The sequence below is a fragment of the Mercenaria mercenaria genome, chromosome 19 (genome assembly GCF_021730395.1).
Source record: "Mercenaria mercenaria strain notata chromosome 19, MADL_Memer_1, whole genome shotgun sequence".
NCBI classification, from domain to species: domain Eukaryota; kingdom Metazoa; phylum Mollusca; class Bivalvia; order Venerida; family Veneridae; genus Mercenaria; species Mercenaria mercenaria.
The window spans coordinates 27,603,093-27,626,902 of NC_069379.1; positions in this window are offsets into that span (position 1 = coordinate 27,603,093).

A 23,810-nucleotide genomic window follows, 5' to 3' on the forward strand; every position below is an offset into this window, starting at 1 on the left:
GGTGTTAACATAAATGACGTTAGTCTTACAATGAATTTTTCTGTTACCTTGAATGTTGCACACAAATAAGAAAGTTGACCAAATAAAAGTAGTTTTCTTTTTTCTTTCAATTCCGTTACTGGGCAGACTGGAAACATGTAAATTATCAGCTTTTGTAGTTTTGTAAAGGGACTTGGTGCCGTTCAACAGTACGCTTTAGGTGGAACGACAGAGTCTGACACACATATAGATCTGCTTGCAGTTAAAGGTAGACAGACATATCTATGATCGTCGCAATTAACTATACGTAATAATGAGTCAGCTCTGCAGACACATTGTAAGATATATTTAAATCTTTGTTACAGGGTAACCATGCTGAAGAAAATTGTCAGTTTCATCGTTTTATTCATTACTCAGCTTCCATGGCATGTTCGGCCTGTTGGTGTTTTATCGTATAATTCTATAGCGATACATTTACGGACGTTATAAAAAGCGTTCCTTTTTCGTGTTAGTATTAAAGATTTAATGCCAGTTAACACAAGAAAGCCAAGCCATCATTGGAGGGAGGAGCTAGAACTGCATATTATGTTACGTAATTTGAAACAGAGTACTGACTTTTTTTCCAAATTCATACACGAATACGAGATACAAAAATATACAAGTACGGACTCATGCGCTGGTAAATTTGATATTGGAAACCAATCACCGCGTATCACCATTTGATTTGTTATAGCTCAAGACTTCTATAAAATACAACAAAGTAAAGAGCATATCATAAAAATGTTGAACTTACATTTGAGGAATTTGGGGAAATGTGGAAAGCTATATTTCAGCAAAATTTCGTAGCTGTAGCATGACAATAAAATATCAAAGATATAAAATAAACAAATATTAACTCCTAGGAAAACAGGGTAAAGTAACATTCTGTCTTTCATGCGTATCTTCACATCATTACTGATCAACAAAAGTTTGAAAACATCATTCATACTCACGTTCACATCATCAAAGATCAATTTCGAAAGTTTGAAAGAAATCTTTCAACTATATCTTCAAATCAAAACTAATCATGTTAAAAGAAATCCATCCTGCATACATTCATAACTTGTCAAATGTGAAGTTTGAAAGAAATCATTAATGCATAACTTCACATCATTATCAATCAACTGAGAAAAGAAATTCTTCATGCATACCTTCATATTATGACTAATCAACTTTGAAAGCATACAACATGATCTTAATTGATCAACTGTGAAGTTGAAAGAAATTTTTCCTGTATGCCTTCTCATCATTACTGATCAACTGTGACTGTTACAGGAATCCTGCAAGCCTACTTTCACATTATTACTGATTAACAGTGCAGTTTGACAGAAGACTTTTCTGCATACCTTCACGTCAGAACGGTTAGAGGTCAGTTACAGGATATGCAGTGTCAAAGAACCATAACTCAAACTGGCCCCGTTTTTGAATCATCTCTCCTTATATGAAAAAGCTTGTTCAGAACATAACTTGAAAACAATATGAGGGATTATTTAATGCTTTACATTGATAGAAATCAGTGTGTGTGTGTGTGTGTGTGTGCGTACGGGGGTGTGCGTGTGTGTGTGTGCGTGTGCGCGCGTGTGTGTGTGTGTGAGAGCAGTGCCAAAGAACAATAAGTCTAGCTTACCTGTTTTTTAATTGTCTCCCTTTATGCTGCACTTACTCTCACTGATTTCTATCAATATGTAAAGTATCAAGTCAATCTCTTTCCTGGTTTTGGACTTAGGTTCCAGACAAGCTTTTTACAAAAAGGGAGATAATTTAAAATTGGGACCACCTAGATTAATAAATCCTTATCACTGCATTTCCTCTCAATGAGCTTTATCATTGTGTGCAGCATGTACAATTTAATACCTTAAACACTTTTTGAGTTATGCTCCGGACAAGAAATGTGACGGACGGACAGACGGACGGATAAACGAACACGGTGGCGACTATATCTCCCCCTCCCCCTCCCCTTTGGGGAACATAACAAAATGTGCCGCATTTGGCCACAAATGTGACCGGAAATATGGTCGCATTGTCGCAGAATAGTGATGTGCACTAAAAAGCAGTTTACCCGAAATTCTTTTGAACAATTATTTTTAAGCAGATTTAATCAGTAATTACGTTTTACAGACAATTATTACTGTTATACCAACAAAAAGTATGTAGGATTGAATAAGATATTAAATTCTTTGAATAAATATTTTGTGATATACAATAAATATTTTTATTTTATTTATTCTATCTGCTAAATTACTTGTTCAGAAGAATTCTGGGTATATTTTTGTGGACATCCCAGCTTATTCTGTGACCATGCGGCCAAATTTGCGGCCAATCTGCGGCCAACTGACGCGAATTGTATTAGGTGTATTGCTGTTCTTGATGATAAGATCGATACCGTTTATGTTGTAAGAAGTATTATGGTACTGGATGCCAACCATTCGGATCAACGGAAGTTTGAAAACATACTGGACAAACATAGTTCCATCTTTAGTTAAGTCTTAATGGTGTAATCTTTCAATGCACATGTTTCCGCCACTTGTTCTTACCATGAAAACCATAACACTCTAGGATACGTTGGGTTGCATGACTGGTGCACTATTTACGCCTGCCTTTCTTTGCTAGACCAGACCTGGAGCGCCTGTATAAATGACAGAATGCGGTACATACCGGATTCAAGCAATTTGAACGAAAAGCATCTTAAATGTGTATATTTTGTAACCATGGTAATACTAACCCTAAGCTTTAGTCCGTTTATTATACATATTATACACTAAATGCGTGCGGACATGCAATAATTTGCGTATTTTTGCCGTGCGCTCTAATAGATAATCACTTCCAGACATGCACATAAAACCGATCTAGAGCGAGGTGTGAATTCTGTGGATTTATTGATTTTATTTCAATTGATTAATTTCAACGGCTTCCGCATTCTGACCACAGTGTGGCCTCATTAGCCACAACTGACACAAGGTATATGAATTTATATAACATTTGACGATAGAAGTGATAGATAATCAAACTATTCTAGTTTAAACAAAAATACTGCACCATTAATCAGAAATCGTTGACTTAATATCGTTGTTAAGCTATTTTGTGACATTTGTGGGTGTTATTTCCATGGAAAGGATACTGAATGTTGTCTTTTTTCGTAAAAGTGCTTTTATCTGCTAGAATAAACATTACAGCATAACATTTATCAATATTGTAATTATAGCATCATTTTTAGGACGTTGTTACCTGCAATTTTTCAGCATTCACTTATATTCTGCTTTTCTTATTTACCCTTTTTTATTACGTCATACTTTTTTTCCAGTCGTGTGCCCGGAAAGAAATACATGGGAAATTTCGAGAACTCACTTCAATCAACAATATGGTATAGATCTCTATTTTCTTCAATATTTTTCTTACGGCAGCACATATCCCTTACAAACCGCAATGCTCTAGTCGTGCATTTTAAGGATTTTTGCTATTGAACCAAACTACATATTTCCAAATGATGATTAATATTTTGCACCTTAAACATGCCACGAGGAATCTAAGAAAGTAATTGTCGATGACTGATTTAACTGGAAGATACCCTTACCAAAATAAACAGATTCAGGCATATTTACCGCAGAGTGGAAATAAAATTGCCGCAAACATTTTAGTTCACCAGAACTGAGTAATAAACGTTTGCAGGAGTTCGCCGGTAGCAGCGATCGTTCGGCAAATGATTCGGTAACTTTGCTGCGAACTCACCACAGACTTTACTGAATGAAGAGTTTGCCATACCATCGCCAGAAACTTTATCATATGATTTGTTTTCACCAAAACGTCACCAGAATCTTTTATCTATATTTTCGTCTTCAAAACATTCGCCATAATCTTTTGATTATCTGACCAGATGTGAAAGTTCGCCAGAGGATTGCCAGAACAGTATCACATGACATCTTCTTTGTTTTTATTGGCTGCGTAGAGTTTGGCTCCATTTTCAAACTGCCAAACAGTAGTTGAACATCGATGTATAAACATGGATTGTTTTTATTTATATACTAAACAAAAAACTTTACAAAATGATGAATAAATCACGGAAGTCTACTGTGTTTAATTCCGTGGATAAATGTTGCAGCCGCTTAGCTCAGTAGGTAAGAGCGTTGGTCTACGGATCGCGGGGTCGTGAGTTCGATCCTCGGGCGGGGCGTATGTTCTCCGTGACTATTTGATAAACGACATTGTGTCTGAAATCATTAGTCCTCCACCTCTGGTTCATGTGGGGAAGTTGGCAGTTACTTGCGGAGAACAGGTTTGTACTGGTACAGAATCCAGGAACACTGGTTAGGTTAACTGCCCGCCGTTACATGACTGAAATACTGTTGAAAAACGGCGTTAAGCCCAAAACAAAACAAAACAAAACAAAAATGTTGCAGTGTAAGGTAAGTGTCCACATTAATACGCATGCAAAAAAACAAAATGATTTTTAACAGTCAGCTTTTGCCTATTTTAGACTTTTGCTACCTGAATACCACTAGATACAACAGATTGCAATAAATAATTTAGTGAATCTGCAAATTAATGAAGAAATTTGCACACAGAGGAAACTTTTGCAAATCAGTTATCAGCTTTCATAACCTTTAAAATATTTAAAGAGGTTCAAACTCATGTAAGGATAAAACATATTTACTAAAGACATACTTTATCATACTAATCTCGTAGATTTGTATTTTTGTCTGTATAATTATTTAGAAAAGATAAATCATTATCAGCAGATGATACTTTTTGCTAATTTAAGAGACAAATATGTCTTTTCTTCCTTTTCTTGAAAATATATTGCTGAAACGAGATTCCTTTGTTCTTCAAAAACAAAGTGCCTGTTACTTTAGCGCCAAAAGTTTGCAGGAAATTTTCGGCAAACAAATTTGCATAATTGGTTGCAGCAAAGTCGCCGCAACCTTATTTGCATAAATAGCTATAGTTTGCCAAAAGCTCGCCAGAACATTGCCAGAAGTTCGCCAGAAAGGTTATGGCGAATTCGCCGCAAACTTTTACCATGCAAATTAGGTTTGCTGCAAATTTGTTGCAAAAACTTCATTTGCATAAAGTGTTTGTAGCAAATGTACCGCAAACTAATTTGCATGGTAAAGGTTTGCCAAAAGAAAGTTTGCTGCAAATTCACCAAAACGTTTGCAGCAAATTTGCCGCGACGTTCGCCGGAAGCCTGATATTCTGGTAAGGGTGCAAAACTATTACACCAGGTCCATTTTCAAATAAATCGGGAAGTTTTACTTGCAGTATCTATTTTCCCTTTTTCATTGATAATTTGTATTTAGCTCTATCACAGGAAGAAACCACGCCACCTATTTGATTCTGGCCGATTTAAAGAACTGATTTTAGCTTGACTTCGGTTCAAGTTTTGCATGCGAGTAGATTCTACATCTGACTATCATTTAAAGGCAGATAGCTTTGAAACGTTTTTATTTGTCTATTTCTAAGTCAACTATCAACCTCACTAGGTCAAGTCCCATAACTCTGACGTGTATTTCGGCCAAATTATGTCCCCTTTTGGACGTAGAAAATTCTGGTTAAAGTTTTGCATGTGTGGCAGGCTTCATTTTAAGGGTTTGGATTAAGTAGGTTTAAAAGCTGAGTTATATCCCTTTGACTATACTTGTAGTTTGTGTCCAGTCAGGTGTATTGAACTTAGGTCAATGTGTTCCCACTGAAAGACTGTATTCTTACTGGTTTAGGTATCTAGTGACCCATATCTCACTACCTGAAAAACATTGATATTGTGTACAGTCATTTTAGATTTATCTGTATTTGTTTTTAAATGGATGGAATTATTAGTCAGAGGTTAGTTGATTTCATGTGTATTTATTTATTTATTTATTTGCGTTTACTGCGCACCAACACAGTATAGGTTATATGGCGCCAAACAGGACTACAAACTTTGGTTCCCCATCTCATTTACATCGAAATAAAAACATGAAGTAGATTAAGACAGATTAGTATATTTTGAGTAAAGTTCATGTTTCATAAATGGCAGTCTTCTCACTTATGTCTGTCTCATTCTTTTATAATACATTTAACACTTTAATCATTTGTAGACCATTAACCAGACGCACAGAGAAACTGAAACTGAAACTGAATAATTTTATATAATGCTTATTTATATACAATGATATATTCAATGGCGTTGTACATATTGATAATAATAATTATTATAACAATATTAATAATGACAATAATAATAATAACAGACTTATTGTAACAAACAGTCATGACCGAACCTCTCCCCTTGAGATCAGTTTACCCTTATTGCGAATACCAGTGCTTAAAGCATCACATGGTACGCCCATCATATACTATTTAAGAAAGAAATACTACATACTACCCTACCCACAGAGCCTTACCAACAAGTGCGTTTAATTAAACAAACCTTGGGAATATAAATGTTGAAATGTTAAACTTTTTACAAAAAATTAAGAACTATCACCTGCTGTTCTCGCATATTAAACAGTTATCAAAAATTTAAAACAATGCCGCAAAATCTCTGAAATACATTGTCTTAAGATTTTTTTTGAATGTGTCAAGCGATTTACTTTTGCGTAGTTCTAACGGCAGATCATTCCAAACTTTTGGACCAATAGTACAGAAACTTCTATTATTGAATATATTGCATTTGTTGTATGGAACAACATAACAACATTCAGAATTTTCAGACGATCTCAAACCTTGTCTACTAGGAGTATACTCTGTAAGCAATTCTGTTATATACAGAGGTGCTCTGCCAGTGTGACAGCTATACGTGAAAGAAAGTATCTTGAACTCAATTCTTGCTTTCACCGGCAACCAATGTAAGTAATACAATGATTGTTTAGAATTGTCAAATTTCCTCCTGTTAAGGAAAAGTTTCGCGCACATGTATTGAATACATTACATCTTACGCACCTCACAGTAAGCTACACTATACAGTATAACATTGCAATAATCCAGATGTGAAATAACTAGAGACAAAACTAAAGTTTCAGTGGCTGCTTTTGTTAAGTATTTTCGGATGTTCTTAATTCGTAGGTAATTCAACATGGCTTTACGACATTTGTGATTTACATGATCTTTAAAGTTCAAGGTTTCGTCAAGAAATGCACTTAGATATCTAATTGTGCTTTCACGTTTGACATCATCACCAGCAATATTAATGGAATTTGTAAAACATTTGTTTAATTCAGGTCTGCTACCAAACATTATAAATTCAGTTTTTGAAGTGTTCATTTTGTTTCTATTCATCCATTTATTGGTTATAACTGCGCACCTTTCAAGGTCCCCGATCGCTTGTGATTCTACGGAAACAGATGTAGGACGAATATGATCATCTGCAAAACCGTAGACTGATATGGATTTTGGAATGACATCAAAAGAGTATCACAGATGCCATATTGTCTAGGACAACTAGAAGAATGTCTTGGTCGACAGTGTCAATGCCGCACTTAAATCAATTGCAATTAGAGCCATGACGTCCTTTTTCTCCATATCACTTAGAAGATGATTGACCAACCGTAGTAGCGCAGATTCACAGGAGTGGTATTTCCTATATGCAGCCTGGTTCTTAGGCAAAAGGCTGTTTTGATTTACACGTTTGTTTAATCTGTAAAGAACAGCTTTCTCAATAAGTTATCAGTAAGTTTTGATAGAAATAATAAATTAGCAACTGCTTGTTTGTACTGCACAGGGAAAACACCTTGTTGCACATTTTGTAATGAGAGATTCACCAATTTAGTGATACTAGAGAGAAATTCATCTACATGTGATTTTAGAATACGTGTTCGCAAAATATCTAACTCTGAAAACGTAGTATTCAATTCATTGATGAGATTTTTCACTTCATCTTGCGTCAATTCAGTAAATGTGTTTAAATTCTGTATATCCTTTACTTGAGGTTCAAAGTTTTGGTATTCAGTAAGGGATTGACATATTTTTGAGATTTTGCCATGAAAAAGTCAGCAATTTTTTTCGGCGAATGAATTATTACACTCTCCTTGAGGCAGTGGATTTTCAGATTTGGTACCAGTTAGTTCAGATATCAATCCATACAGAGTCTTGGAATCACCTTTAGCGTTCTCTATCTTTTCACTGAGTGTTTTTCTATTTTGACGTTTGATTTCAAAGTTGTGTTCATTTCTTACTTGTTTATACGACTCGAACTGATCTGTTTTTCCATAACGCCTCCATGTACGCTCGGACTTTTTTAACTTGTTGCTTTAGATGCTACATTTTCTATTGAACCACAGTTTGGGTGCTCTCTGAATTATAGTTTTGTTTTTTGTTGTTTTTTTCTTTTAGTGATGCATGCTTATTCAGGACATCTTTTATTTTCGATTCAAACTCACAAACTTGTCTATATTCTGTGAATCAACGTTTATTGCACTTAGGTCGCTGAAAAATTCTGATTCGTTCAGATGTTTAAAGTTTCTAAGTGACACGCTCCTACTAGTAATAGTTCTTTTTTAATATTTAAGAGAACAGAACCTTAACAACACAGTGATCAGATAAAAATGGTCCTGGCCCCACATTTAACTGATATATGAGATACTAATCGGTTTGTTGTCATACACGTGGCTTACAGATTGACCTACCCCCTCAACCCCAATAGCAGTTATACTTCTTTATATTATAAAGGGATTATAAGTAAACTAGTAAAGTGGCAAATGGTGCCCAACATTGATATTGTGTATACAAGCCAGACAAACCAATAAAGAACATCAGCCAGCAACAGTAGATTAGCAGATATACACAAACGCTCATTTGTACACTTTAAATACTGTGGTTCACGTGAAAATTTATATGGAATTTAATTAGTACACATACGGTAATCAGAAATTTTGAATCTGATATTTCTACAGAACTGGATGTTAAAGTTATGTTCTATGTTCTACTTCAGAACATTTTTGGAGAACTTAAGTATTTACGATGTAGACGAAAAGAAGAGTTTGAACAGTTGATATTATAAACAGTGATAGTGGATTTATTCGCAGTGATGAACAGTGAATTTAATTTTTGGAATTTAAGTGAAAAGTATTTACCACTTTTCATATCGACGACAGGAAGTAAGTACAGTGGAGTACAGTCGGGGTAACAGTATTTTATTATCATTAACATTATCCATTTTACAAGAATTTTAACACTTAAATAAACGAATGAGTTAAATGTTTGTTCTATACTTAAATTGCAGTTAGTCTGTAATTGTTAAAGTTAGTGTTGCCATTCCAACACACTTTCATAGTTTACACAGCTATATTGTGTGTGTTTCTTTCGTAAATAACTGCAGTTTTTGGGACGGAGTATCCGCCTCATTGTTAATACAGGCTTTAAACAATTAAGTCATTTCTTAATGCAAAAAGCCTAACAAAATAGTGCGTAAAGTATTTCTACCTCCTTCACTGAACAATCTTTTTGCATAATTACACTATCATACTTAACCTAGCCGAGACGTATCTAACAAAGTGTGTATTATATAAAAACAATGTGTTTAATATCGGCAATATTTATTAAAAACCGCAATAATACAAGCATTGTGTGCTAAAATAAACTTGTGGGCTAAAATAACCATTACAAAGATTTGACACGATTCTTGTGCTTCTGCTTTTCTGTGTGACCGAATTACAATGCCATTATCCCTTGAGACTACAAGTATCATTACCGTGCATGTATAATGCAAATTATGCGTTTAGCCGGGACGAGTTCCCCAATGCATGGTTGGAAAAAAACGACTGGAAGCGGATAATAGTATAATTGTGTTCTATCAATAGAACATATATCAGTTATACCATAATGCAATGCGCAAATTGCTTTCTATATAAGGTAGCAGGGTACACTTAGATTCGAAAATTTTGGGCACGGACAGTCTGACATGTAGCAAGTCGCAATATTGCGCTTCCCTTATTAGCAGAATCTGGGTGGCCATTTTATAAATTGCGTGCATGTTTTGTGCTTTTAATTAATGGCATGATCAGGATTCTCATACAAGAATAAAGAAAGTTATCAAAACGAAAGGTTTACACCATCCATGAAAAATAGCATGCTAAAATCATCAATTTTGCACTTTTTGAACAGCCTGCAATGATCCCGCTGCAAGAACAATGCCCAGTTTTATTGCATTTCTCAATTTAAATATCCTTACTGAACTTCAGGATACAAACGAAATGGGCCCATCCAGCTTTTTCACAAAATAGCGAAAATGTTCCTGAGTATCAATCAACAAGCACAGAACCCTTCCGTGATTTGAGATTTTTCCGCGAAAATGTGTCTCATTGATTGATACAAAGCTACCAGTAGTTAGTTCTACAAGTGACATCAGAATTTTACATGTATCGGCTGTATAAATTTTCTAAAGAATTAATAATCATTATCTCTCACCTTAATTTACAGACATCCAAAATCACGATGTTCTAATTATTACAAATATTGACGGGGGCCAAAATTCGAAGTGTACCCTGCTACCTAAAGATTTTTCAGTTAATGAACAAAATAGGGTTTTACTACTTCTGAACTTATATATTTCTTTCGCAAATTAAACCAAATAAAAATGTTTTCAATAGCATGAAAAGAAGTCTGTATGAGAGAGTCTAAACTTGCCCACCCCTAATGCGCAAATTTAGCCAAAATTTACAAATTGTCGCTACGAGACAAAGGACGTATAATACATCCGTTTTTACCATTTTCTTGCATGATTTAACATATTTTGTCATTAGCAATGATATAAGGGCAATTCTGCACCATTTTGCGAAAATAAAATGTCCCCACCCCCTATTTTCCTATTTCATGGGGTCCCCACCGTCCGAACATCCCCCTGATTGACGAAATGCATAGCTGGTGGGCCAAATATGCGCTGTGTGGGTCAATAATGATAAAAATGATGTTTTTACTGCACCAGAACCCTGTTACTGAAGCTAGAATCTAAAAAAAATCGTATGCGTGTATATTGCCTTTTATGCTTTTATGTGTCCTCACCGTACCATTTCTGTGTTGCTGCGCCGTCAGGTAGCGTTTTAAGTCCCCAGAAAGTTTAGAATATCGAAGAAGAGGTTCTAAACTTTGTGAAACCGCACAAATTTAAGAGTACTTTCAAAATTTAATTTTGGCAGATTTCCCTTAATTAAGGTATCAGGGTACACTTAAGATTCGAAAATTTTGGGCACGGACAGTCTTACATGTAGCGAGTCGCAATATTGCGCTTCCCTTGTGAGCAGAATAAGGTGGCCATTTTATAAATTGTGTGCATGTTTAAAATTTGTGCTTTTAATTAATGGCAAGATCAGGATTCTCATACAAGAATAAAGAAAGTTATCAAAACGAAAGGTTTACACCATCCATGAAAAATAGCATGCCAAAATCATCAATTTTGCACTTTTTGAACAGCCTGCAATGATCCGGCTGCAAGAACAATGCCCGATTTTATTGCATTTGTCAATTTAAATGTCCTTACTGAACCTCAGGATACAAACGGAATAAGGGCCCATCCAGCTCGTTTTTTTCACAAAATAGCGAAAATGTTCCTGAGTTTCAATCAGCAAGCACAGAACCCCTCCGTGATTTGATTTTTTCTACGAAAGGGTGTCTCATTGATTGATACAAAGCTACCAGCAGTTAGTTTTACAAGTGACATCAGAATTTTACATGTATCGGCTGTATAAATTTTCTAAAGAATTAATAATCATTATCTCTCACCTTAATTTACAGACATCCAAATTCACGATGTTCTAATTATTACAAATATTGACGGGGGCCAAAATTCGAAGTGTATCCTCCTACCTATACATGTATCACTCTCAGTAAATTTCGAAGAGACATGCTGCCTGACATACTCGTTAACTGAATAATTAACATGCGGAAACAATAACTAGTTAATAAATATATCGGAAACGTAGAAAATATACTAAATGAATTATACAGATTATTTTAAGGAGGCCAATATCGTTTTAAACAGCGTAAGCAAATAAAAAAGAAACTTTTAAAAAGTTCGTTGCATGTGTGAAGGTCTTTTTTTTTTCTACTTTCGTTTTTGTTTGTTTGCTTCCGTTTTTCACCGTACCTATGCACTGAAATAATCGTCAACCTGTTCGTGTATTAAAACACTGTTATGAACTAATAAACGGATGCAGCATCTAATAAATAGCCTTCAAACACTTTCCAATTGCTAGCTGTTATTAATGTTTTTCATTCAGGAATTACCCCACCCACCGTAATTTGCTATGAGCTATATCCAGGGAATCACGAACATCAACAACCAGTCAGTCAAAACAGTCGTTTCTAATTCTAAAGCTAATCAGAATTATTCTTCCTAAAAACGGTAATTCATTCAGTCTGCAGAGGGCGCTTTCGTCATTACCGAGACGCTTTCATAATAGATTTTCAATAGACATCAAGCGTCAACAAACAAAGACAGCCTTAGTAATTAATTAATCATGAAAGGTCATGAACTTTCCCCATAAATAGCTGAATTAGCTGTTACTCCAGACTTTTTCTTGCTTAACACATCGAACGATCAGCATCTAATTAAAAGCATGAAATATATATAGAACAGTTCAAGCCCAAGAAATCAACTTGTTCTCAAGATGCATCTTGTGAGCAGAGCAGTTTCTCCACCAGTCATTCTGTCCTAAGAACATAGAGGATCTTGTCATAGAACACTCGGTTCGTAGAGCACTCTGATCTAGCATATTTTGCCAACCACACATCCTACCTAAGGGGTGTTTCATCAGACATTTTGTCACTGGAACTTTTGTCTCGACGCGTAGTCTGAACATTTTGTTCAACAGACATATTGTCTGGATCGATAACTTGTTTGAACACTTTGTTCATCAATTATTTTGTGCATAGAACCTTTTGTCCTGACATATTGTTCCAATACAACAGCCAAAATAATAGAAATATCGATACATTAATTGAACAACTACTCTTTTACCTTGGTTAGAATGCTCGTTTGTTTCAACACGTCGATTGTCAGTTGAGCATTCTGCATCATAAAATCTTGTCTTCGTTTTATAACACAATGTAACACAATGTTATAGCATTACATTGTTCTCTGAACATGTTGTTTTGGTATCAGAGCACCCTTATCAATTGCTGTATTTCTGAAAACGAGATACCTAGTTCGTATCCCCCCCACATACTGGCATACAGCTCGGGCTACAAACTGTAACAATGCATACATTTGTCTCCGGCTCATTTGTAAGAGAACATTGTGTTTATCAACATAACGCAATGTCATTTACTCATTTGTCACTAGCTCATTTGTAATAATTGAACAAGTTCAATGCACATTGTTCATCAACCTTATATAGTGTCATTCTCTCATCCCCAATTGTCCTTTACGACCTAATTCTATGACATATCGCTTTTGTTACCAACTCATTAGATTATGTGTCGTCAACTCACTTCTATACTATTCATTTGCAGTATGACAAAATGTCCAATACTTGATAGGGACATATAGTCATGTCGTTAACTCATTGCAATAAGCTCATTTAAAGCTTACAGCATGTCGGTCGAAGCAACATACCTTCATGTCTCTTTATTTTGTTCAACTACGATTTGCATGCTCGAAAAATGCATATATATTTCTGACCCTATCCAGCGTGATGTATACAACAACTCGTCAGTCTCGTCACACTCCTCCATTACCTTTAATACGCACCCCTACCACCTTTTCAATATAGACTCGCACAGCGCGTAACTACTGAATCCGTGCTCACTTGCGGAGGCTCCCTTAAAAAAATATCCTCATCTTAAGCCTGATAGGCTTCACTCCCGTCAGTATCTGACATCCCGCGACCTATTAAGCTGTAGTATACCTACAGCCACAGCTCAACATAGTGCGTATTCAAACCTTTACATGTGACTCAAGGGTAAATAAAGTGTGACAATCTGTTGTTAAGTCACCCAGGTTGGAGAAATAATTTTATATCTGGTAACGTCCATTATGAACCCAGACAACTGCGTGCCAAACGTCTCTATTTTCATAATAATTCGCATCTTTTATTACCTCAGCAAGTTATCTGAAGCTTACCAACACAAAAGAAGTAACGTGTTTTCTTTATTGTTATCATTGTACATTTTTCATATAGTCATAAGTTCATCATGAATAAATCGTCCTTTTGGAGTCGTTAAATACTCCGTCACAGTTTTTCTATTATACCGAGTTAATTATATTTTACTTAATCCGCTAATGTACATAGCCACAAAACCGCGGCACGTTACACATGCACATTTCACCACATTCTGCAAATGTTATTATTAAAATCTAGCATCAGAAGAACAGTTTTAGTGTCTTGGTATTAACAAAGCACACTATTTTCGGATTCGAAACGCCGAAGAAAAGAACTTGCGGTTAAAACATTTAGCATAAAATTATTTTCATTCACGACTTTCAAGCAAAGATCTATATCAGCACAGTCACAATAATAACTTCTATTTCATTTTAAACAACTGGTTCTCATAACAACAGATGGTTGCCAATGAGGTTGTTAGGAAGTCAGCTGTGGTCGGGGTCCGTCAAACATTTCCTAATCGAAAATAAATAAATTGTGCATGAGTTGATAGAAAAGTATGGTGTTACATAAGATTAGCAACAACATCGAAAAATTATTACCGAAAGTCAAATATCTACATGTCACACTAAGGGGTCATTTGTAATAAATAGAACATACGTATATCTTTAAGGTTCTAATTATTTCAACGAAGCACTGAATATGTGGCCGCAAATAATTATGTATGACAGTGTATTTTGAAAGTATACATGTTGTTCAAGACATTTCGAAATATTTCAATAAATCAAATTATGCGATCATAAGAATTTATTTGCATTTTACAAAATTTATCAGCGATAAATTCATAAAAACATACGGATGACACATAATACAAAAAATAATGATGATATATAACGGTTACTAAGAAGAACATCTTTTTATCTGTTCTGTGAATACGTTTGTGTTTTAATTAATGCTTTCGGTCAGTATTAATATTTTTTTCTCAGTGAGTATTTCTTTTTTCTAAAACGTTTTAAAAAGTGGAATGTGTCACAAAATGAACAGAATGATAGAAAAAAATCAACCATTCATATATTCATGAAAAATTGGTATGTTACTGCTAACATGGATATGCAATTTCAAAACTGTACTGTCTACATTTTTAAAGAATTTGGCAAAGTGCGTATTTCGGTATAGATAAAGCGTTTCTCGGTCCAGTTGGTAGAAAATAAAGAACATTTTGTTTGCGATGTGAAGGCTAGAAACTTAAACAAACGGAATGAATCCAAAATATATTATTTAATTATGTTTATTTATTTATTTTGTTGGGTTTAACGTCGCACCGACACAATGTTTAGTCATATGGCGGCTTCCCAGCTTTGATGGTGGAGGAAGACCCCAGATGAATGCTATTTCTAGATAGCAGACCCTATCGGTGACGTCACATTTCCTCACTCTTTATGAATCTACGATCTCTTATAGGTTACACTCTACCAGTTAGTTTCTTCTTCATTTTATATAAACAATGAAATCTTGAGACCTCATTTTCAGTACTTTAGAGCATTTTACTGATATAAAAACCATATATGGTCATTTAGTATGACATGTCTTCTTATCAAAAATAGTAAAATGTTGACATGCTATATTACATATTAGAAAAAAATCTTTTCTGAAAAACATCACTGTCTAATGCTCCCATGAAAATAGCTGTTTACCAATTACGTGTATGTAGACATTATCTCAAAGAACAAAACTAATACCGGAAAATTCACAATGAAAATGTACTAGATCTTTTTTAATACTATAAGCAATAAAAACTAATCCAAAAATACAACAGCCACATCCTTATATGACTCATTATACCAGATGTCATCAACAGCATGGCACTATATTTTGGACTTCTTCGCTGAGTAGTCACTTCCTGTTTGGTGTAATCAGTCCTATATGCTGTTGGTAAGCCGTTGAAACGTTTCCACGGGACAATTTCAGTCTTCCAGAAAGCTGTATTTCAGGAACGACAATAAACTCTAAATCAACTATAGAAAAAAACTATAAGGAATATTTGTAAATGAAAAAAGACATGCAAATTCGCTAGTGTTGAAGTCAGTTTACACAAAATTCACGAATATAACATTTAAAAATATCGTTTCACCCGCATAACAATAGAAAAACAAATGTTCCGCCCCATCTGGTTTCTGAAAGCTTTGATTGTATATATACATGATGAAGTGCCTATTGTAAGTGAGAGAGTTGTCAAATTGCATATATCTATAGATAAACTAACTTTCTTGGTAAATGTACTCTCAATTAATAATTCTTCTCTACTAGTCTACTTTTTTCTAGTATTCTTATAACAGGCTAACTAATATCGTAATTATCTCTAAAACTGCCAGTTAGAGACATTTCTGCAAAATATCCAAGCTCGACAATGTAAACAATTTATGAGACATGCTAAATGTTAACCCTAGTTGTAGACATCGTACTAGAGCCGTTTTACACAATTAAATATCGCAAAAAGTAGATCATGTATATCAACATCGGTTTCTTATTTCGCGTGAAAACCACAGGTAGCAGTAACATACCTATGAAACAGGGTGGGTCCATGAGCCATATACATTTAAAACTATTACAATTTATATATAATTTTTCCTAAAAAAGTTGCACTTGTGACAATAAGCCATCAGAAAGGTGAATATGAGCACTTTGACATGTGCATTGTTTCCAGGTCCGTATTTTTTAAAACAATATTTCTTTATGAATGATTGGCCGTCAGTAATCTGTCAGAAAAATTTTACTTCAAAGCCCAGTTCCAAACCGTTCACCCATAACGAGCGAGCAACGGCGTGCGAAACGGTAGTGTTTTCTCTATCCGAATAAATCTCACAAATTTTTCGCACGCACCAAAGTCTCGCATTGGCGAAGACGATTTCCGGGTTGGTTCCAACGCTCTTCACTGCGCATTCAGGTAAGTTCTGTCTCGCCTTGTGACGCACAATCGGTTTGTAAACATTGTCAAGTAAAAGCTGACTAGAATTTTAAATACGATTTTTCTGTTACTAGTCCAGTTACTTGGCCAAAATGAGTTTATATATGACTTGGTAAGTGTTATAAGTTATTTGTCAGAAAATATTATTCAATTATAAATCACTAAATGATAATATTATGTATCATTTTTTAATCAGAAATTAAATTCAAAGTATTTTCTCCAGTTTTTTTTTCCTCAAGGAAGATTTTAATAAATACTTTTAATTTATAAGACAGCAATACTTATAACATATTAATACTTCACTTCGTATTCTACTTTCTTGTATCAAATATTATCAAATACAGGTAACTTTAACGATTGTTTTGACATCATTCTTCAAGGGAAGATAACCCAAGACAGTGTTTACAACATAAGCGGTGTTTACAGCAAATGGAAAAGTCGTCGACAAATCCAGGTGTATTGTGATATGACCTCTGATGGAGGCGGGTGGACAGTAATGATTTATCTATTTCGTTTCTGTTTGATTTTGGTCATTATGGCTGTAAGAATCGTAACTTGTCTCCAAGGAGTTCCCTTCTCCTATAAAATAATTATTTCTCTTTGTTTCTCAAATTATAACAGTTATTTCTTTATTTTTTATTTGTTAGTAATGCATAAGAATATTCGACATCTTTTAAGTCTGCTTAAGACGTTTTAAAGCATCTGTTGATATGGTAGGTTAACTTTATAAAGTTAAAGAATGACTGTTCCCTAGTGGACATCCTTTTTTGTTGATTCGTACATATTTACTATCGTACTGTGTGCAACTTGTTACATATTTTATTTGCAGCCTCTGTCTTAATCGACACATTTAAGTAATTAGTTAAACACCGTTTTGAAATTAATTTTATACATTTCAGGTTTTCCAAAACCGGTTTGATGTATCCGTTGAATTTTACAGGAACTTTTCTGAATATGAAATCGGGTTCGGAATTTTGGTTAGGTAATAATTTCTTTTTTTTCTTTTCGTATGAAGTCTGTCATTACTGTAATATTTCAAGCTGTACATTGTAAGAGCATACAGATACTCTTAAAATGTTAACAGGAGACGCATGTCAAACATGCAACACATTTTGTACGATTCCTTATATACCGGTTTCCAGGCTTGGGGTAAGGATAGGTCCAATGTATATTTTGTCAAAAAATCTTTGTGGATAAAAGATTGTCGATGTAATATTTGGTTGCCGTGGAGGTGCCGGAGGTTGTGGAAGTGACAGAGCTTATACAACTTATTTCTTGACCTTTCACGAGCCGCGTGAAGAAATTAACAAGGTCCTTCAGCATACCCTGATGATGGATTCGAAAAGTTTTACGTAATTAGTGTGCCTTGATATTGTTTAGAATTCTCTGTTAAGCGACACACTGAGGTTGTATTTTAAATTCCTTGATTCATTCTGTGATCTTTCTTTTGTTTATAAAATGATACTTCGTAACACCATCATTGCATCAATTCTGAACTGAAACTGTACCCAGTACCTCGTTATTTGAATATCTATTACCAACTATTTGAAACAAATATTCTTTAGTTTTACAAACGCTTTTGGGTTTTCATCGTAAAAGTAGTAAAAATAGCACATTTTCATGTGTTTCGTAACATAAAGTTTGTCAGTAATTGAATTTTAAAGCCTTCTTAAGAAATATAGCAATTATTTCAAGATATCTAAAAAAATAAAATAATTTTTTGTTGTTGTCGAACGATCTGGAGGCATGCCGCTTTAATGCGTAAGTGAGTATTTTTATTTAAAGAGCTATTTTAATTCATCCATAGTCAGGTCTGCCTACCGAATTTAATATGTCTTTAATTTTGTTTATCCATTTTAAATTTTGGTCATAGTTATTAAGCATATATTGATATAAGATATAGGAGATTTTGCTCTGTTTTCCTAGTAACAACCTGACCCAGGAAGAAATCATTCTGGTTTTAATTGTGACAGAAACTGGATATCTTCCCAGCAACATATAATTTGGAGTGCTCTTTCTGGCAAAGATAATTCTCCTGAACATGCCATTGTTGTTTATATTGATCAATTAAATTAATCTTAAAGCAGCAAACCTCCAGATTTGGCTAAAATATAATCTTTCTTTCAAATTGAAGTTTGGTGATATTATGAACATTAGAATATGAATGTTGGTTAAAGTTCCAAATCAAGAAAGAAAGATGAGCGCGTCTGGAATCGAACCCTGAACCGCCGCGGCAATAAAGACATTTTCCCGTCGTCGTACCCAATAGCGCTATAGCTGAAGTAGGGATTAACGACTTCAAAATATTGATATTTATAATCGAGACAGTTTACTTTTATGAGCCTTTTCCAATAGGTCTAAATTTTCAAATCCAAAAAATTCTGACCCATAGGTTAGGATAGGCAGTGATGTGTGATCAAACAGTTTTATTGTGAGATCAGTAGGCAAGTCTGCATTACTACCTCTAGAATATTACAAGTGGAGTGCCTTATTGGCTTAATGTGTAATATACTTACGGCAAGTCAAAAAAGACCCAGTGCTGGTAAACGTCATACCAAGATAATGATAAGAAACAACGATAGCGATCGGTTCGTCACCCAAAGTAAAATTAAATCTGTCTCTCGCGTTCCTACTACCAAAGATAACTATTTTGGTTTTATCAACATTTACTTTGAGTTTCCATTCAGAGCAATATGAGTTGAATGATGTGAAACAATTTTGAAAGTCTTCTGCAGAATTAGACATTATTATAGTGTCATCAGCGTAGAGAATTATGAGTAATTTTAGCCGCGTTTCATTATTCGTAACGTCTTTCAGTTCTACACCATTGGCATCGTTTGATTCTAGATATGTTTGGAGATCATTTAAATATATGGAGAACAAAATTGGACTGAAGTTCTCCCCTTGACGCTCCCCGATTTCTGAAATGAAAAATGGTGAGCTATCACCTAGGTGCACCACACAAGACTTTATATTATTGTACATGTTAAGTATGACTATTAACAAAATGTTGGAGTAGTTTATGCCATAATCCGAATCTCCAGATTTTATCAAAGCATTGTGAAAAATAAATAAATCCACAGAAAAGCTTTTGTTTACGCATTTTTAATATTTCAGTTAATGAATGCAAGGTAAATAAATGATCAGAACATGAGTAGCCACTTCTAATGCCTGCTTGACTTTCATTCAGTAATTGGAATTCATCCATATAGTTGGTTAACCTAGTGTTTAAAACAGCTGTAAATAATTTCCCAAGACATAATAGTATTGTGATTGGTCTATATGAATTAGTACTTTTGGGACAACCTTTTGTATTTTTTATAGATTGGAAATATCCACCCTTCTAACCAAACTTTAGGAATATGGCCAGAATCTAGTATAATATTAAACAACTGTTTATAGATAGGTAAAAGCATGTGTTTTATATTCTTGATATATATTCGTTTAGTATCTTATCTGTTGAAGCTTAACCGTTGTTGAGTTTATTAATACATTTTAGAATTTCATCATGGGTTATTTCTTTATTAATGAATAGGTTTAAATTATTAATAAAGGTTTGATCCAAAGTTATATCTTGATCATCATTTGGATTACTATTTATTGTCTTAACGTGTTCATAAAACTCATTAATTGACGGAGATGGCTTCGTATTTGATTTTGGCTTAAGCCTTTTCAAGAAATTCTAGTATTGTTTAGGATTTTTTGATTGCATTTTACGTAATTTCTTAGTATTTTCGAGCTTATATTTATTAATGTAATAATTCATTACACGTTTATACTCTTTACTAGCGTTTTTCATGCGTAATTTATTATCATATGATTTACAAGTATTATATAGTGATTTGGCTTCATGATAATTGTTACGTGCTTGGTGACAATTCGGCCAAAACCATGGTTTATCATTTACATTTTTGAATTTTGTGCGGTTCTGTCCGGGAAAAGTTTGAGTTGACGCATTTTCAAATAACTTTTCAATTTCTTCGGTAATATATTCAATACGAGTATTAACATTTTGTACATTGGTAATATTACACAGTTGGTTGATATATTGTACATGATTTGACTCGATATTTGCTTGAAAATCACTACTATACTCATCACACAATTTCGGCTTAGAGTTGGTTTACAGGTTACTCGTTTTCTTTGGATCTTGGTTTAAGCCAATTTTAACACAGTTCAGTGTCCAATAAAGGGCACTATGGCCATCTGAAAATAATGTGTCAGTTTCAATTACTTGAAAATCATTTAAAATTTGAAAGGATTCTGCACTTGATATGAGTAGATCAATAATAGATTTATCCCTATAAGTCAGTCTGGCTGGAATATCTCTTCCCTACCTTCCATTGACAATAAAAAATATTTTACTTCTTCAAAGATCAATAAGCTGAATTCCGTGAGAATTTGTACGCTTATCGTTTGAATTCCGTTTTAAAGGAATTTACAACTCTTCAAGAATAGTATATTTGTCAAAAATTGGCTACAGCCACATGGTCGCTCATTGTTTGTTGATTCTGATTGGTTGATTCACAAGCTCGTTCACTGTGTCGTAAACCCTTGCGCGGTCCATTCATATAATTATACCTTTGTTTGTTTACGCAAACAGCTGATTGTTCACCTGACTGATTGAGAATTTGATCTCAATCTGGAAATCTGTCAATAACGATTTCACCGTCCTTATGATTTTCGCTGGGTATGCCAGGATAACTTTGCTGTCAGGACACTGTCTGCGCACAGATTTATAAGTCGGCCAGAGATTTTTTCCTGGCAACTGCAATATCCCTGGGCCAATCCCGATTAATGCTATATTCAAATCCTTGTAGCAAATAAGCACTTCTAAGAATTTCACTTACATCAGCTGGGTTAAAAAAGGTCACAAATATTGCTCGTTTTCTACCACGTTCATAAGGACCCAAACGAAACGCGTGCTCAGTGTGAAGCAGCCAGGTGAAATCAAGATAATCCTTCAGAAAAGTATTGATTCTCTCTTCACAGTTCTCTCCCTTACGCTCAGGTAAACCTTCGAAAAATAAGTTCAGTCTTCTGCCTTTGCTATCAAGATCTAACGCTTTATATTCTAAAAATTTCAAACGTTTTTCATACTTACTCATTGTGGTTCCAATTTTCTCGACACGATTTGACACTTTCAAACACATGCCCAATTTTACCTAAATTTCAGACACCTTGTGTACATCAGTATAAAGTACAGTTAGTTTATCGTCAGTGGAGAGGGTATTAAATTCAGAGATGGATAAATCTTTGACCCTCACTCTATGCCTTTTTGCTTGTTTCGAACTTTGCGCATGCCAATAATCTTCCTGGCTATCTTGAACCTCATCCCTCGAATTACGTGCTGTTCCTGTGTCTTTGTGGTCCAGCGAACTAAAAAAGTTGGACGTCGATATTGAGGTTTTGGGATAGTCACAACCCTCAGCCATAATTGCAAAATATTCAAAATTACACCTGCCTTCTTAAAATAATGCCCGGCGGGCAGCATCATCCAAGCTTAAAAGTCGCCATTTGACTTGAATTTTGGCCGACGTAGATTACTCGATCCAAACAAAACAAACACACATATTAGACAGGATTTGATACAGAAAAGTTCGTTTGTTAAATTTTGATATAACTGATTTCATTGTAGGGCTTGAAAATCTTCCTGAGTTGGTTTCTTAAGGTAAATCTGAACTTCGAATCGGCATGTCGGCCGCTAATGGAACGAAAGGCTACGTGAATTTTCTAAATTTCAAAATATCATCAGGCTAAAATTACAGTTTTCATAGTTCTCTCGGAAACGGATATATAGGTATATTACCAAACAAACAGCATTCACTTTTTGAATTGATTGTTTCCATTAGACTGACTCTACTTACAGATGGATACCAAGGCTTCTATCAAATGGAGACGTTTTTTATAGAAACCTTACCTCTTTCACAATATCTATTAGTAATACAGTCCCTGAGGGGTTGTCTCTGTGCAGGAGAGGTTCAGAGAAATTTTCTCTAGAAATGATAAGAGGAACAGTCTAGGTACAGGAATAAATAACAACTTGATTATGTTCCCTTACAAAAATAGCATTTTCCTTCCTACATTTTGTTAGAAGTTGCGATAATTTCCGATGTGTATGGGGAGGGAGGGGGTGGGGGTGGGGGTATGGGGGGGGGGGGGGTGCTGTGTGGCTAAAAACAAGCATTTTTTTCTGTAAATGTTCAAAAGGCAATTTGATTTGTAAAGTTTTGAGTGGTCTGCGTAAAATGTATTTTCTTACTAATTTACTTAAGACCACTAGTTGATTATCTTGGTTATCAGTGATTTAAACTGAATCAAGCTATTTATTAATGGAGCATATTAATAAGGTTCAGTAAAACTGCGGGTAATGCCGTTGCATCATTGTGCGGTTCGGAAAAATGCACGATTTCCGCCAAAATGAAAAACAATCTGCGTGGTGTCTTGTTTTGTTATATAATGTTAACAATTTGATATGTAATATTTGGTTAATGTGATAAAACAACTAAAAATACTAACACAATGAATCATTGTATGACATTTTTCACAAAAATACAGAAAAAATGGCTTTATATTCAAAAATATTTCATAAAATAAATACAATTAAGACCTATGTATCATGTTACTTTACTTACTTAATGTTATGTTTTATTTTAATGTATCAAACATTTATCTAAAAAGATACAAAGCAAAACAAATTTTTCCGCTTAAAATTTATTGTTTTATCGGCTTTCAAGCTTTTGAAAGTGGTTGGGATAATTTGACGGTTAATAACTTGAAATAAGTTTTAATTTTTGCCAAAATGACATTTCATTTTC